This window comes from Botryllus schlosseri, chromosome 14 (assembly GCF_051294905.1).
Source record: "Botryllus schlosseri isolate E-star chromosome 14, Bs_hap1, whole genome shotgun sequence".
In the NCBI taxonomy this organism is placed as follows: domain Eukaryota; kingdom Metazoa; phylum Chordata; class Ascidiacea; order Stolidobranchia; family Styelidae; genus Botryllus; species Botryllus schlosseri.
Window position 1 is genome coordinate 24,992,227 of NC_137249.1, and position 14,333 is coordinate 25,006,559.

General features: G+C 40.7%; 3 long non-coding RNA genes across 5 annotated transcripts; 1 reads left to right on the forward strand and 2 right to left on the reverse strand.

Moving 5' to 3' along the window:
• Positions 1 to 753: 753 nt before the first annotated feature.
• On the reverse strand, positions 754 to 14,333 carry LOC145455677 (uncharacterized). The gene is made up of 2 exons (XR_013920395.1): positions 14,050 to 14,333; positions 754 to 1,270 (listed from the first exon to the last, which is right to left on the reverse strand). It is a non-coding gene; the product is annotated as an uncharacterized LOC145455677 (long non-coding RNA).
• On the forward strand, positions 1,266 to 10,043 carry LOC145455676 (uncharacterized). The gene is made up of 2 exons (XR_013920394.1): positions 1,266 to 3,132; positions 9,835 to 10,043. It is a non-coding gene; the product is annotated as an uncharacterized LOC145455676 (long non-coding RNA).
• Positions 3,847 to 9,661, reverse strand: LOC145455675 (uncharacterized). 3 transcript variants are annotated; one of them, XR_013920392.1, is made up of 6 exons: positions 7,829 to 8,243; positions 7,447 to 7,604; positions 7,284 to 7,389; positions 6,267 to 6,412; positions 6,106 to 6,211; positions 3,847 to 4,878 (listed from the first exon to the last, which is right to left on the reverse strand). It is a non-coding gene; the product is annotated as an uncharacterized LOC145455675 (long non-coding RNA). The 3 variants fall into 3 exon arrangements; XR_013920391.1 differs by lacking the exon at positions 6,267 to 6,412 and having other exon boundaries at positions 7,829 to 9,661; XR_013920393.1 differs by lacking the exon at positions 6,106 to 6,211 and having other exon boundaries at positions 7,829 to 8,244.

Sequence of the window (14,333 nt, forward strand, 5' to 3'; positions counted from 1 at the left end):
AATGCAATCCGCAAGTGCTTGTGAAAGTAGCGAAACCTTGGGAAAGAATCAACGTAGACTTCAAAGGGCCTTTGAAATCTAACAAATCCCCTTTCATGTTCGTTGTCATAGACGAATATAGTCGTTTTCCGTTCGCCTTTCCATGTCGCAACACTTCCGCGCTAACCGTCGTTTCGTGTTTGTCGACACTATTCGCTGTTTTTGGACTTCCGGGATACGTTCACAGTGACCGAGGCACCGCTTTCGTGTCCAAGGAAGTCAAGGATTATTTACACTCTCGCGGGGTTGCAACTACACTGTAAAAAATCTGGTAGATTTACTGGGAAATCTCTGTAAATTTTACAACGAATTACCGGTCGCAGCCAATAACTGAACGTAGCTTGTAATTTTACATTTTGATATGTAACATTACCTTAATTTAGCTGTGAAGTCAAGTAACCAGAATTTCTTCGCAAAATTACTGACAGTTACTCGTTACTGCAGTTTACCAGACTATTGGCAAAATTGATTAGCTTCAAAATCGCTGCAGCCAATGTATATGGGGACCTGAATGTTACTGATATATCATTCTCGTGGTGATTTGTCCTGATTCAACCTCGTTTGCGAAACTGGGGTCTGTCATAGGGAAATTGGTGGCCCTAGTACCAATTTCAGTATAGTATATAGTAGGGTCACTGGCGTAGCAGCATGTGCTGCCGCCCCTGGCTCTCTTGAAAATGCCGCCCCCTAGGTAGACCTCATCAAATTTCGACATAGATTGATGTTCAAGTAATCTTGTCAATAGGAATAATTACAAATAATATGCCGCTTCTCAGCTTCACCGTCTCGACGTTAATGACGCCAAAAATAATAACAACAAGAAATAGCGAACGAATGTATTGTACAAATAGAAAATCAATGGCCGCCTCAAAGCAAAAGCAGCGATAATATCCTCAAATTCAAGTTTTGGAACGTAGTCTCTTTCTATAGACAGAATGGATGGAGCTGATAGCCGATCATTATTCATGAATCATGATAGAACTAAATATATAAGACTTAATCAGTTTGAGCTTTGAGAAGCTCCTCACACAGCTCGCAGTTGAAACACCAATGTTCAGATAAAGTTTCAGACACGAGCATAAATACATTGTCGAATCAAGTAGCTTTGCATTAAACAACCACTGTAAAACATCAAACGTTGTTGCACTACGATCAAACGTGGTTTCACTGCTCCGCACCAGCCTCTTAACCCTTTTAAAATCTCAAGTTGAACAACTTCATATGATTATAACTTAATTTGTGTTCGTCCTAGAGCAGTGGTTCGCAACTTTTTTTTAGACACGCCCCTCTTTAGGATAGTGAAAAATTCCGCGCCCTCGTATCATCATATTACAAGATCCAACCGGGATGCTAGCAACCCTAACAGATTGTTTGATGGCATGGAAGATTATGACTGTTGATGAGAGAATTCAAAAATAAGAAACTGGGTCTATATATAGAGAAACACGCGTGAATTGGAGGTAAATCGCGCATAGCGCGAAAAAAATTCATTTGACCGATTCTTCGCGCCCCCTCTTAAGATGCTTTCACGCCCCCCTCAACGGGGGCGCACCCCCAGGTTGAGAACCCCTGTCCTAGAGGCCTCATATTGGTTTGTACGAAAAGCTAGCAATATTCTGCTTTATATGATCCCTAATTCGAGGTATAAGGCATGACAATTTTCGCAGCTAACTCCAAAAAGTCCACCTCGTCGTCATAAGTGCTTCTAAAAGCGCTGGTGAATAAATTGTGACTTTCGCTTTGCAGCAGCGCGTGGGAATTCAAAAATGCAAATATATCATTTAAGTGGTGAATGCCGGTAAACCTAGTTTCAGCTTCAAGTTTAAATCTGTCCTATGCTTGAAACATGCATCGTCTAAATTCTTCAACAACACTGAGGCCAGCATCTTCTGTTTGTTCGCCAGACATTCTCCTTTTTCTGCGAACTCTCCGAACAATCGGCCGTGACGGCTATTTCGGAGTGATTCCATCGCCATGTTAACATATTAATTCGTGTTTTCGGAATCAGCACGACACTAGCTTTTGATTGAGACCTGTTTGATTAAATTTTAGCTGACGGGATGCCAGCTATAGGACTACCAAGCACTCTTCTTTTAGCCGGCTGTCTACACGCCGCGCGAGATAGTGTAATGGTGATGCGTCCGGCTTCTTGATCGGTAGGTTGTGGGCCCGATCCCCGGCCGGGTCAGACCGAAGACTCGAAAACTGGTATCCGCGGTTATCCCGCTAGACGCCCAGCAATCACGGAGGAGAAAAAAACGGGGTGCAGACTAGATGACCTTACTATAAAGTCCTTATCGCATCTCCGTCTTAAAACCATCACGATGATGCAGGCATCTCTCTCACTGTGCAGCCTCATTTTGCCGCCCCCTTGGAGCCTGCCGCCCCTGGCGCAGAGCCAGAACCGCCAGGTGGCTGCTACGCCACTGAGTAGGGTACAAGAAACAACTGGCAATCGTAGCTAATGTGGTTTTACACAATGGCCATTATATTATATTATAAGGCTATGGCTATAAGGCCGGTCTCGCCGGTTACATTCGTCGTCACGGATAGAACTGATTAGTTAGAAAATCAGTATAGGATGTATAATATTGTTTGGGAAACTAGAAATATCAGCACCGCATGCTCAGTTGATCATTTGTTAATGGCGGACAAGGCGACCAGTAATGGGTTACATTAGGTTACCGTTACGCGTTACTGGGTTTCTGAGATTCGTTGTAAACAACCAACGCAGAACTGTGACATCACAAGCAGCGTCTGATTAAGTAAGTACAGTAAGTAGTGAACAACACTTGGAGTAAATATCAATTTATACGAGATTAGATGAAAAATAAACGGACTATATGTAATAATAAATGTTTCTGTATGGAAAACACGACCTAGATCAAACATTATAACGTGGCCAGTAAATATTATTGGTGGCATATGTCAGCGGATGAATATATCACTTATTTCGAAATCGCCTGAGTGTCGTCTGGCCAGTGGCCGTTATTGAGATTTGAGCAAAGGGTGAAGCGAAGCTTGTGCTTGAAGAAAGTGGACACGATCGTTGAAGATTGCTAGGAATGCTGAATGGGGTACGCATCGTAAAAGGTACAGTACTACATAGCATTTGTTACCGTGAATATCTAAGACTGTGCACACCACCGGGATGACTTTGATTTCATGATTGAAATATTTCATTCGCCGCATTTTACTGTTCTATTTTGGGATATTAGTCGACTTATATAGTGACCTGTGCCACCACATACTCCGCCGCGGAGGAGTTGAAACTGTTGGTTTCTTACTGTCATTTTCGGGCCGTACCATAGAGATGTTTTCATTCACTGCTGGATTTGTTTGGCACACACGCCATCTCAAATGAGGAACCTTTTGCTTCAATACATTAGATAAAGTATGTCTTGAATCTCTGCTATATCATGTAAAATGCGGAGCCGTCATCACACAATGTACCAGTACCGGTACTTCGAAACATGTTATATTTTTGTTAGCCCATTTGTCTTAGTCTTTTTACCCAGCAAACATTTGATGGTCCACATATAGCCCATGGACGTATCATCAAAAGTCCCTAACCTGTCCCCAAGACTGTTCGCTTGGACTGGAGGTGTCGAGTCCCCTTGACGTCCACTGACCGGTCTGTGACCGTTCGTTAAATCATCCCCAGGCCAGTGGAGGGAGAATGTTGGGACAAACCATACCATCAAAGCGACCTAATCTGACACTGGCAAGACATACCTGGGCAGTGAGCCCCTGCCTCAGCTACCCCTACCATCACCAGTATCGAGACGCACCAACTTACACGATTGATTTTCAGTTTCCGAAACTTATATTAGCATCAGAACAATAGAAAACAGCAGGAAGCTAACCGTAACACAACACGGTCATTGACAATATCATCAATCCAGTCAAAATCAATCAATCAAAACGAAGGAAGTTGGTCAATGAGAATGAAAACGAGGCAAGCACCGCTGCACACAGATGAGAAAGGCACGAGGTTAACATAAAGAAATTGGAAAGTTTTGATAAGGAAGTTACAATACGTAAGTGATGCAAGAAAAACAGCAGATAATTCAAAAACAGCAGCACCGAGTAAAACCGACAACTGTCAATCAAGGTAAAAATCAATCAATGAAGTTGATAAAGTATGTACAGTACATTGTCAGAAATACAAAGAAATAGCACCAAATGGGCAAGTGGTGAAGATTCATAACAACATGCACCGCTCACACTACCAGATGAGAGATAACTGAGTTTCACAGAAAAATTGGCAAGCTTTGAAAATGATGAGGTAATATGAAATGATGACGATACAATGAAAATATGGTGCAAAGTCAATGTGTTGTTCTGGTCACTTGATCATAGCGACATTTTGTCTCTAAATTGGACACAACACAGCGGTGGTAAGTAGCAAATCACTTCATAGATTTTGCCTACTCGCACTACTTACTTTTATTTACTACTTACACTTCTACTACTGTAGTTTTTAAAGCAAAGCTAACACTACTTATTTCAACTTGCAGTAGTTTGACATGACTTCGAAATCGTCACTTTGTAACAGAAATATTCATGATGTTACTATGATACTCATGTAGCAACGATGACGTACCAACAGAAAATCAAAATAATAAAACTCATCGATTCAAGCGGACTTTAAGAGCTTTATAAAAATATTTCCTAACCGGCTGCACACTTGCAGACAACATTCCTGTGGCTGGTAACATCTTCAACTTCATACAGGTAGACGAGTCGGATTGATGATGATCAACGCCTTTACCAAGTATCTTCACCATCTCGAGTGCACGGTTGAGCCAAGATATTTACTTTCTTTGCATTCTCTTTCTGAAATATTAATCGAGAAATCAATTCCTGCAAACATGAAATAAGCCCTTCATAATGCTAGCATATTCGGAATACCTTGCTGCAAACATCACAGATTACTCAATACACACATTACAGATTACTTAATGAGACATGATGTGCATAAGGCAAAGACCATAAATATAACAGAATTTGTGACTTTGTTTAGAACTGTGGATAGAAATCACTCAATACTGAGCATTCAAGATATGAAAAGGGTTAAAAAGACCATGAGTTGCCGGTCTTTCCAATGCAGCTTGAGAACCCTAAGGACTGGGTGGTCAACCTTTTTGCTATTCACAGCCGCATTGCGATTACTCATGCAGCACACGGCCGCATGCCAGGGAATAGCTGCCAACTATTCAACTCGAGTAGCATTAAAATAAGAACTACAATTTAGCTACACAATGTTGTCCAAATTTGATTCGCAAACGGAATTGGATTAGAATTACAATAAGGGCACAGAAATATTACAAAAGTTTACTTAGAATTAGATTACCAGCATTTCGCTTCAATTAATCTGTAATTGGACAACTGGAATCATCTAGTTGGGCAAATCTGCCTCGAGAAAATATTCCATTATGCTACTTGAGTAGCAGGTGCGTATCCAGGGGGTTCTAAGGTTCGACCCCCACATTATTTTAAGTGCTGCCAATGGTGAGAAGCGACTGCGCACAACGGCAGGTACAGCAAGTAGGCGAAGAGACCCGAGGTTTGGCGTGCGGCCTATTGCGGATTGGGATGTTCAGGCCTATGGTGCCATCGTGCGCGCATTATTAAACGGCCCAATTCCACATTCAAATGAAACAGTATCAGTGGGAGATCTCGTGCCGCTGTGCAGTCGATTCTCGCGAATCGACAACACGCAACACTTGAAATGGGAGGGGTTTCGTTTCTAGCCCCCTAATTAGAACAAAATTTGAGCAAAATGCCGGTAATCTAATTCTCATCTAGTTTGGGAAATGTTTCTATATGCTCTTATTATAATTCTAATCCAATTTCTTCTGAGAATAAAAATTGGAAAACATTGTGTAGCTTTAATTCTATTTCTAATGCTAATCAAGTGAAATAGTATTCCGCATTGGCGGCATTGACAAAATAGATACACCCAGAACCAGAACCCTATTCAACATAGCACGTTTCCACGCCAACCATGATCTTAGTCCACCCCCCCCCCGTAATATTTTCACACAACCAGATGTCATTTACCTTAGATTTCCCTGCTTGGATTTTTGCAGGTGGATGACGCAACACAGATCTCAGTACCTCTTCATATTCCATTTCCGAACAGCCCGATGAATATTGCAGCAAGCCCCTAAATTGGAGACTGTGTTAAACAATTTAGAGGCGACTTGACATGTTCAACTTACGATGATTTGGTATAGACTCAGTTTACAGAGCTCTTTTCTTTCCATTTCTGCCTTTCATACAGTATTCGCTCCAAACTTGATCAGCTGCAGCTCTTCGGTACAATTTTCCTTCAGAATGTGCCCCCAACGGGAGTCGTTGGTTTTGCCTGGAAAATTATGACAAGTTAACACATCATGACGGTGCCATAAAACCCATGTGGAAAGGCTTAACTGTATCAGAGGACCAAGCGTATTTGTAGCGCACCAAGCAATTGCAAAATTATCACCGAGATAAACAGAGAGATGATGAACAGTGAATGATCACAAGATACCATATTCCATGTGTATTACATAAGACAATTCTCTATTATATACTATGCATTTACCCAGACACGTAGCCCGGGGGGTTTCGGGGGTCAAAACCCCCTCCCTAAACGTGAAACTACGTCCTTTTGAAATGACAGTTCAGACGCTAATATTCAGTCGCAAATCAAAAAGTCATATTATCAGTGTTGCGCGCGATGATAATTATCGAGAGGCGTGTTGCCAATTAGCGAGATTCGTATGGGCACAATGTAACGCGACGTCCCACCACCCCGTAACTCGGCGCCAATGACTGTATAGCACATACATCATTCAATAGAACACCGGCATCACAATTCGCCCAAAACGACGACACGTGTTTTCTAGATGTTCGGCAACTAGTATTTTTTCAAATGTGCGACTAGAATTAGAACTACTCAATTTTGAAAATCCGCAACTAGAACTACAACTACTCAATTTTCAAATCAGCAACTAGAACTACTCAAGAAACTGTTAGTTGGTTGACCTACAACTAACTAAATGGGTAGTTGGTACAAGTCTGAATGATGGTGCTATACTTAGTGAATAAACTACTTTTCACACTAAAATTAACGACCACGAAAACGAAATGAACTAACACGCAGGTAAAACACGGGTAAATATATGAATACGGTTACGCAATATAACCATTACCCCCTCTGCGCAATGTATTCAGACAATCAATATTGCATCTACCTTGGTCTGCCGATTTTCGTTTTTAGATGTGCATGGCGCAACACAGATCTGACTGCAATGTCGTAGCCCTTTTCCGGAGCAGTCGTATGAATATTGCAACAAGCACCTAAACGGGAAGATTGTATTAAACAATTTATTGAGACAACAAACTAGTTCAACCTACGATATAAGATCATGTATGAACTTAGTGCACAGAGCTCTCTTCCCAGTTCAGCCCTTCAATGAGAATTCGCACCAAACTTTATCGGTTGAAACTCTATAGAGCATTCTTCTCACATAGTCATTCATAGTGGACTCCCTGAGGGAATTCAGGATTTATGGCTGATGCCTGAAAAATAATTAGAAGTTGACACTTGACACATCTTCACGAACGTGCCATAAAAATCAAGGATATTTCTAAAAACCAAGGATATTTTTTTAAGAAAAGCAAGTTATGCGAAATTATTACTAGGACAAACAAGGAAACGATAAATAGCAAACGACCACAAGATACGTATTCTCCTTATATTACACAAGACAGTCTGAATTATATCCTATTCATTTACCATTCCTCTCTGTTGTGCGATCGTATTCCGATATTTTGGACGAAGCTTTCCAGTTCTACAACATCTTCAAATGGTTGCGGAATGATATCTTCAGTAAGCGTTACGCCGGTTACGGTACTCCAGTTCTGTTCTGTGGTTTTCTTCGGATATTTGGGGCTGCTTGGCAGACTTGTATCTGCATCAGTAACTTTTCGTTTCTCTTACAATCGTTTTTCATGTCTTTTATTGCGATATACAGCGAGTGATGATGGATCTGATATTCAACCGGGAACAGCAATCTTGGCCGAAATGCTCTCGCCATTATCCACTCTATAGCTTTAGCTTCAGATCATTTTCTCCTCACCCAATTTTGTTGATATATTTATATTTTAATTTCTCTCTTAGACATAACTGTAATAGGGCTGGGTAGAATTGAATATCAGTACTTGAATAATACACTCCGAATCCAAGTATTAATATCTGCAAAACCAGCGAGCACGATTTTGAGTAGGGATGTCTAACTCAATCAAATCCTGTCAAAATGCTACCATCAAATCCATTCCCAGTTATAAACCACAATACAGTAGCTCTTACCTCATGTTGATCAAGAAATCAAGTTTGATTACATAATAGGACGTACTATATATAACACCATGAACTGAACTCTAAACATCACCGGACATGCGTCATTGCTATAAATCTATAATATAAGGATTCAACACCCAAGGACATTTTCGCTGTGGGCATAAGCCACTTCTGACTATAACACCAACCGTATCATTGACTGACTCCCCTAACTACAACCAGTGGTTATAAGCAATCATCGAGGTAAGTTACGCACAGCAGATTCCATAATGCTTCTCGCCGCTGACAGTAATTCAAAGTTCGAACTTTGAATCACGTGACTGTGTGCACTGAGCCATTGCGCATGTAGGGAAAAACGCTAATAATCTCATCCACGAAGGCCGCGACGCGACGATTGTTCACAATGTTCAGTGATGTTCAGCGCAGGAACTTCGGTAAAACACGTTATACGGCGGTACAAAAATTGCAAAGTTTATTACATGCTCGAAATAAAAGTCCGAAAGAGAATATACCATCAACTCCTCAATACCAGCATACAATCCCGATCAAGTCATAACGAAATACAGATTCACTGTGCGCAGACGCCATTTCTGCTGACCCATTGAGCGCATTCGAGCGAAAAACGCTATAAACGTATCTGACGACGTGACGCACGCGAAAAGTTCGTCTCATATCTTTCGAAATAACGAATGTTTACCGCAGGACAGCTAAAAAGGCACAGGAATCGTAACGCTCAGAAGCTTGAAATGAAGGCCCGACAGGGAATATATTGACCATTCAATGCCAGCATGCATAATCCGGTTACGCCACGTCGCTGAAGAATCACGTCAAGTGACGATTTTCTTTCAAACTATATATTCTTGAAATATTTTGAAATCCTGAAATATGTGCTATTTGTGCATATCAGCGTTAGAGTTGAGGGATTGACTTTTTAGCTGAAACAAAATGGAACTATCCTCACATTGTCCGAACATGATATCCATTGGAATTTTGTTTCGCACTTTCAGTGGACTCTCATCCCGAATGTTGTTGGTGTGTAAATGTACGATTTTCTTTCGAACTTGACTCTTGAATTATTTTGAAAGGATGAAATATCTGCACTTATCAGCATAGGAACTTGAGCTGTTGACTTTTTAGCTGAAACAACGTGGAAATATCCACACACTGTCAGATTGTAATATCCACTGGAATTTTGATTTGGAATTTCAGTGGACTCTCCTAAATGTTTGTCTGTTCGTATGTTCTTGGATATCCGAACCGGACATTTCCAAAGCTGGATAGCCTAGTCTATGCCCCCGTCTGTCCAGGCGGACAGTCGGACACTCGGACACAGGTCGGACCCGGCTCGGATAGCCCACGGCAATTAGGTGTTTGCTGGGTAATGTCATGTCTAGGTTAACAACTTTGCTTAATATAGCGACTTATGCTTGAATTCTTTTCAGTGGAACTGCATGTTACACAGAAGGAATGAGGACGAGAAAAAGAAACAACTGGAAGTTTGGCCGGTGGTGGAATTAATTCACCTTCTCTTGAGACCACTCGTGTTACTGCATGTCTCCTAAAAAAGAATTAGACCTCCAGCAGCAATACTTTTCCATCGATAACCATTTCATCGTGAATCATGAATGAATATACAGTTTGTACCAATGTCGTTTTGGGAGTGTGAAGAAACTTTTCCGATATTTTAGCATAGCGTTGCTTTGCGATAGGTATGGATGTGCGCGAATTTACAAGCTGGTATGTAGTCCAGATTTACACGGACAGCATGTAGGTAGGTAGGCGGTAAAATTACAGTCTCGGTCGTAAATGTACAGGAGAACATGTAGATTGGATATACCGCGGGAGACTGTAACATTACAGTCTGGTGTGTAAAGTCAGATTACCAGACGAATGTAAGTTAAATTTACGTTGACTAACGGTAATGTTATATTACCACGAAATGTCTGGCTACCGTGCTTCCAAACATTTCGCGGTAAATCGAGGTTTTTATTTTTTACAGTGTAGCTTCACTACGCCTTACCACCCAACAGGAAATTCGCAGTGCGAACGCCTTAATCAAACATTATGGCGAACTATCAAACTCATTTTTGAAATCAACCGGAGTCTCAGAATCATGTTGGGCTGACGCCCTTCCTCATGCGCTACATTCAGTTCGATCGCTACTTTGCACGTCAACTAATTCAACACCACATGACCGATTTTTTTCCTTTCCAAGAAAAAGTATGGTGGGGAATAGCGTGCCATCCTGGCTATTGACACCGGGGCCAGTTTTCTTACGCAAATTCGTCAGAAACAAGAGCGACGGAGTATGTTCTTAGGTCGAACTTCTTGAAGCCAACTCGACTTACGCACGTGTTCGTTTTCCTAACGGCCGCGAGTCAAACGTCTCACTCAACGATTTGGCCCGTTTTCCTACTGGAGAAGAAACACCATCGACTAATCCTGAAACGAAACAAGCTGAACCTTGTTCTGTTGATATCGATGGCCACGAGCCAAGTCGCGAAGTTTCTAACGTTGAGTTGAAGTCATCTGATGAAGAGCCTCAAGAATCTAACCATTCAGAGGATGCACCAGATGATTCGAGTAGAAATCTAGACGTCGAGCTTCGGCGTTCAACTAGAATTAGGCGCCAGCCGGATCGGTATGGTAATTTTGTTAGTCATTGATGTTTTTGTGTCATTCTTATATGTGAATTTACAAAATGAAAGGGGGGTAGAATGTGGTGATCCGCAATTATAGGCAATAATTACTTTCATGTGATTAGTTACGTTGTACAGTAGGCTACAGTGTCGCCTTATCGTTACCTTGTCATTCTATTCTCTTCTGTTCTGCTGTCAGTTGTGTTCTATGTTGCTTAAAGCCACATTGGTTACCTTTGCTTTAATAAAGCTTCAGTTAGTTATTCAACGCAATAGTCAGTTTACGACACGCTGTGTTGTACTTAATGCGATTTTTATATCGAGATAAAGTAGGATTACCATATTTTGAAAACCCGAAAGGGGTACACATTTTACAGATATCAAAATGGTACAGCTCTACCCTAAAGTCAGAAATGTCATCATTTGAAAAAAATATCCGTGTTAAATCCCTGTGTTGCCAAAAAAAAAGTTCATCCGATTGACGTGACTCCCGAAATATCCGTACCGTCATTTCGGATCATATTTCAGCTAATTCTATGGACTTTTACGGGTATTTTAGCTCAAAACTTGGTCAAATGGCCAATAAGAAGTTCGTTTGTCGAAGGGAGTAAAAATGTCAAAAAGGAAGATGTATGGTATGACACGCAAACTTGGCAATTCCTACTTTCAGAATATATTTTATGTTTAGGTCACCGAATCTTTTAAGCAGTGATTTTTTGAACGCCAAACCTGGTCACACGGGGCTATTAAACTATTAATCTGCACGCCTCAGGGTGGATAATTCAGACTTTCGGTATTTTGATCTAGGTATGCAATCCTTGTCATTATTTCTATCGTGTTAAATTATTTCTATCGTGTTTAATCATTAACAAGTATCTACATCAATCTATTCCTTCCCATGTTTGTTAAGTTAGCTTGCGTAAATATATATTTCAGTAACCTCTACCCGTTTAGCACAGTCATAAATATTGTTGGTGTTGTGATTGGATATTGTATATCCCATTCTAATTCCTAAACTACACGAAGCCGCACAGATTAACATGTCCGTCGTAAATCTATTTGAAGTTTTAAAACGATTGTATCAATATTTAGCAGGCATGCAGAAAGGCATATGCGGCCTATGCGGCTTATAGCGCTCTAACTGATTTAATATGCACGCGTGACAATATGAAACCAGTTCCCGGTATAGTGATTGAGTGGGCTGGTAATTGTCACATCCGAACAGCGCGAGCAAAGACGTGTGGTCAGGGGAGTCGAGTAAGGAAATGTCTGACCTGTTGTCAGGATCAGTAAGATAATATTATGAGAAACTTCAATGATTGTTATTTTCTGGGGATGTTCATAAATTATGAACATTTTTGACTCACTATCACGCAGTTGACATATTTATTATGCAAAAATATAGCGCGAAAACAAATGGGGAGGAACCGATGAGCTACGCTTCACCTGAGCTTCATGATCATCATCGTTTTATTTGAATTTTCTTAAAATCGAAACAAGGGATCACTATGGTTATTGGTTATCGTTGCCGTAGAAATATTTTTGCGCTCCACGCAGCTGGAAGATGAGTGTATATACTGAAACTTCATGACATAAATGTCAGTGATTTCGGGGCATAGTAAGATAAGTCTTGCGTTCACCCTCACCTAATCTAGCTTTAAACAAAAGGTCATCAATACTCGCGCAACCCGAGCACTGACTCGAAAACTGCATGTGACCCTTTGGCCAAAACGGTTGACCAGCACTGTTTATAGCATTGAAATAGCAGCCTTGCAAACTGGATTTAAAAAAGAATAACATAAAAAGATGTGACGAACGGACTGCGGCATTTGTCGGTAGGTGAGGTCGATATGGCAGATTGCGGTCCGGTGATCATGTGGGCTGAGTAATATTTATTTAGTAAAAATTGGTTGCATTTCGACTTGAATGCGGACAATTGGGTTGTCCAAAATTTAGAAAATCTGTAAAATGCTGCGTCTTAGTGTCACATTCTATAGATTATCGATAAAAAACATCAACGAGCCTGAAAGAAGCTCACAGGAAAGCCATTATTATTTCGGACAAAGCATTTGAAAGTAACTCCCCGAGAATGGGCCTGCCACCGACCATAGAACGTCGAGAAGACTAGCAACCACCAGAGCAATTTTTAACCAAAATATGGAAGAATTTGACCAACAAAACCAATTTATTTTACATTTTTTAACCTTTAAAATATTCATTTTGACCAAATTTGACATATCGTATGCAAATTAGGTGTTTTCCCACATAATGCTAGAATTGTATTACTTATCTTCATTTCTGTCTGTCCTTGCGCAGTAGTTTGGCCTGAAAAATGCCTCATTTTTACATGAAAAAACATTATTTTCACGAAATCTGGCCTTATGAAGAATTCCAGTAGTTACATTACGCATTATGGTAGAAATAATTAAAAATATTTTGTAGTACAACCACTGGCGTAGCAGCATGTGCTGCCGCCCCTGGCTCTATCCTAAAATGCCGCCCCCATCCCCTGAGTATATCGCAGCAAATTTCGACACAGATTCATGTTCAAGCAACCTTGTCAATAAAAACAATATTCCGCGTCTCAGCCTCACCGTCTCAACGTTAATAATCGCAAAAATGATAAAGACAAGAAATAGCGATCGATTGTATGGTGCAAATAGAAAATCAATAGCCGCCTCAATGCAAGATCAGCGATAATATCCTTAAATTCAAGTTTTTGAACGTAGTCTCTTTTTATAGACAGAATGGACAGAGCTGATAGCCGATCATCATTCATGGTAGAACGTAAATAAGACTTAATCAGTTTGAGCTTTGAGAAGCTCCTCACACAGCTCGCAATTGAAACACCAATGGTCAGATAAAGTTTCAGACACGAGCATAAATATGGTGTCGAATCAAGTAGCTTTGCAATAACTAACCACTGTAAAACATCAAACGCTGTTGCGCTACGATCAAACTTGGTTTCACTGATCCGCACCAGCCTCTTAGCCCTTTTAAAATCTCAAGTCGAACAACTTCATATGATCATATCTTAATTTGTGTTCGTCCTAGAGGTCTCATATTGGTTTGTACGTAAAGCTAGCAATCTTCTGATTTATATGATCCCTAATTCGAAGGTATAAGGCATGAAAATTTTCACAGCCTTCTCCACCAAGTCCACCTCGTTGTCATAAGTGCTTCTAAAAGCGCTGGTGAACAAATTGTGACTTTCGCTTTGCAGCAGCGCGTGAGAATTCAAAAATCCAAACATATCATTTAAGTGGTGTATGCCGGTAAACCTACTTTCAGCTTCAAGTTTA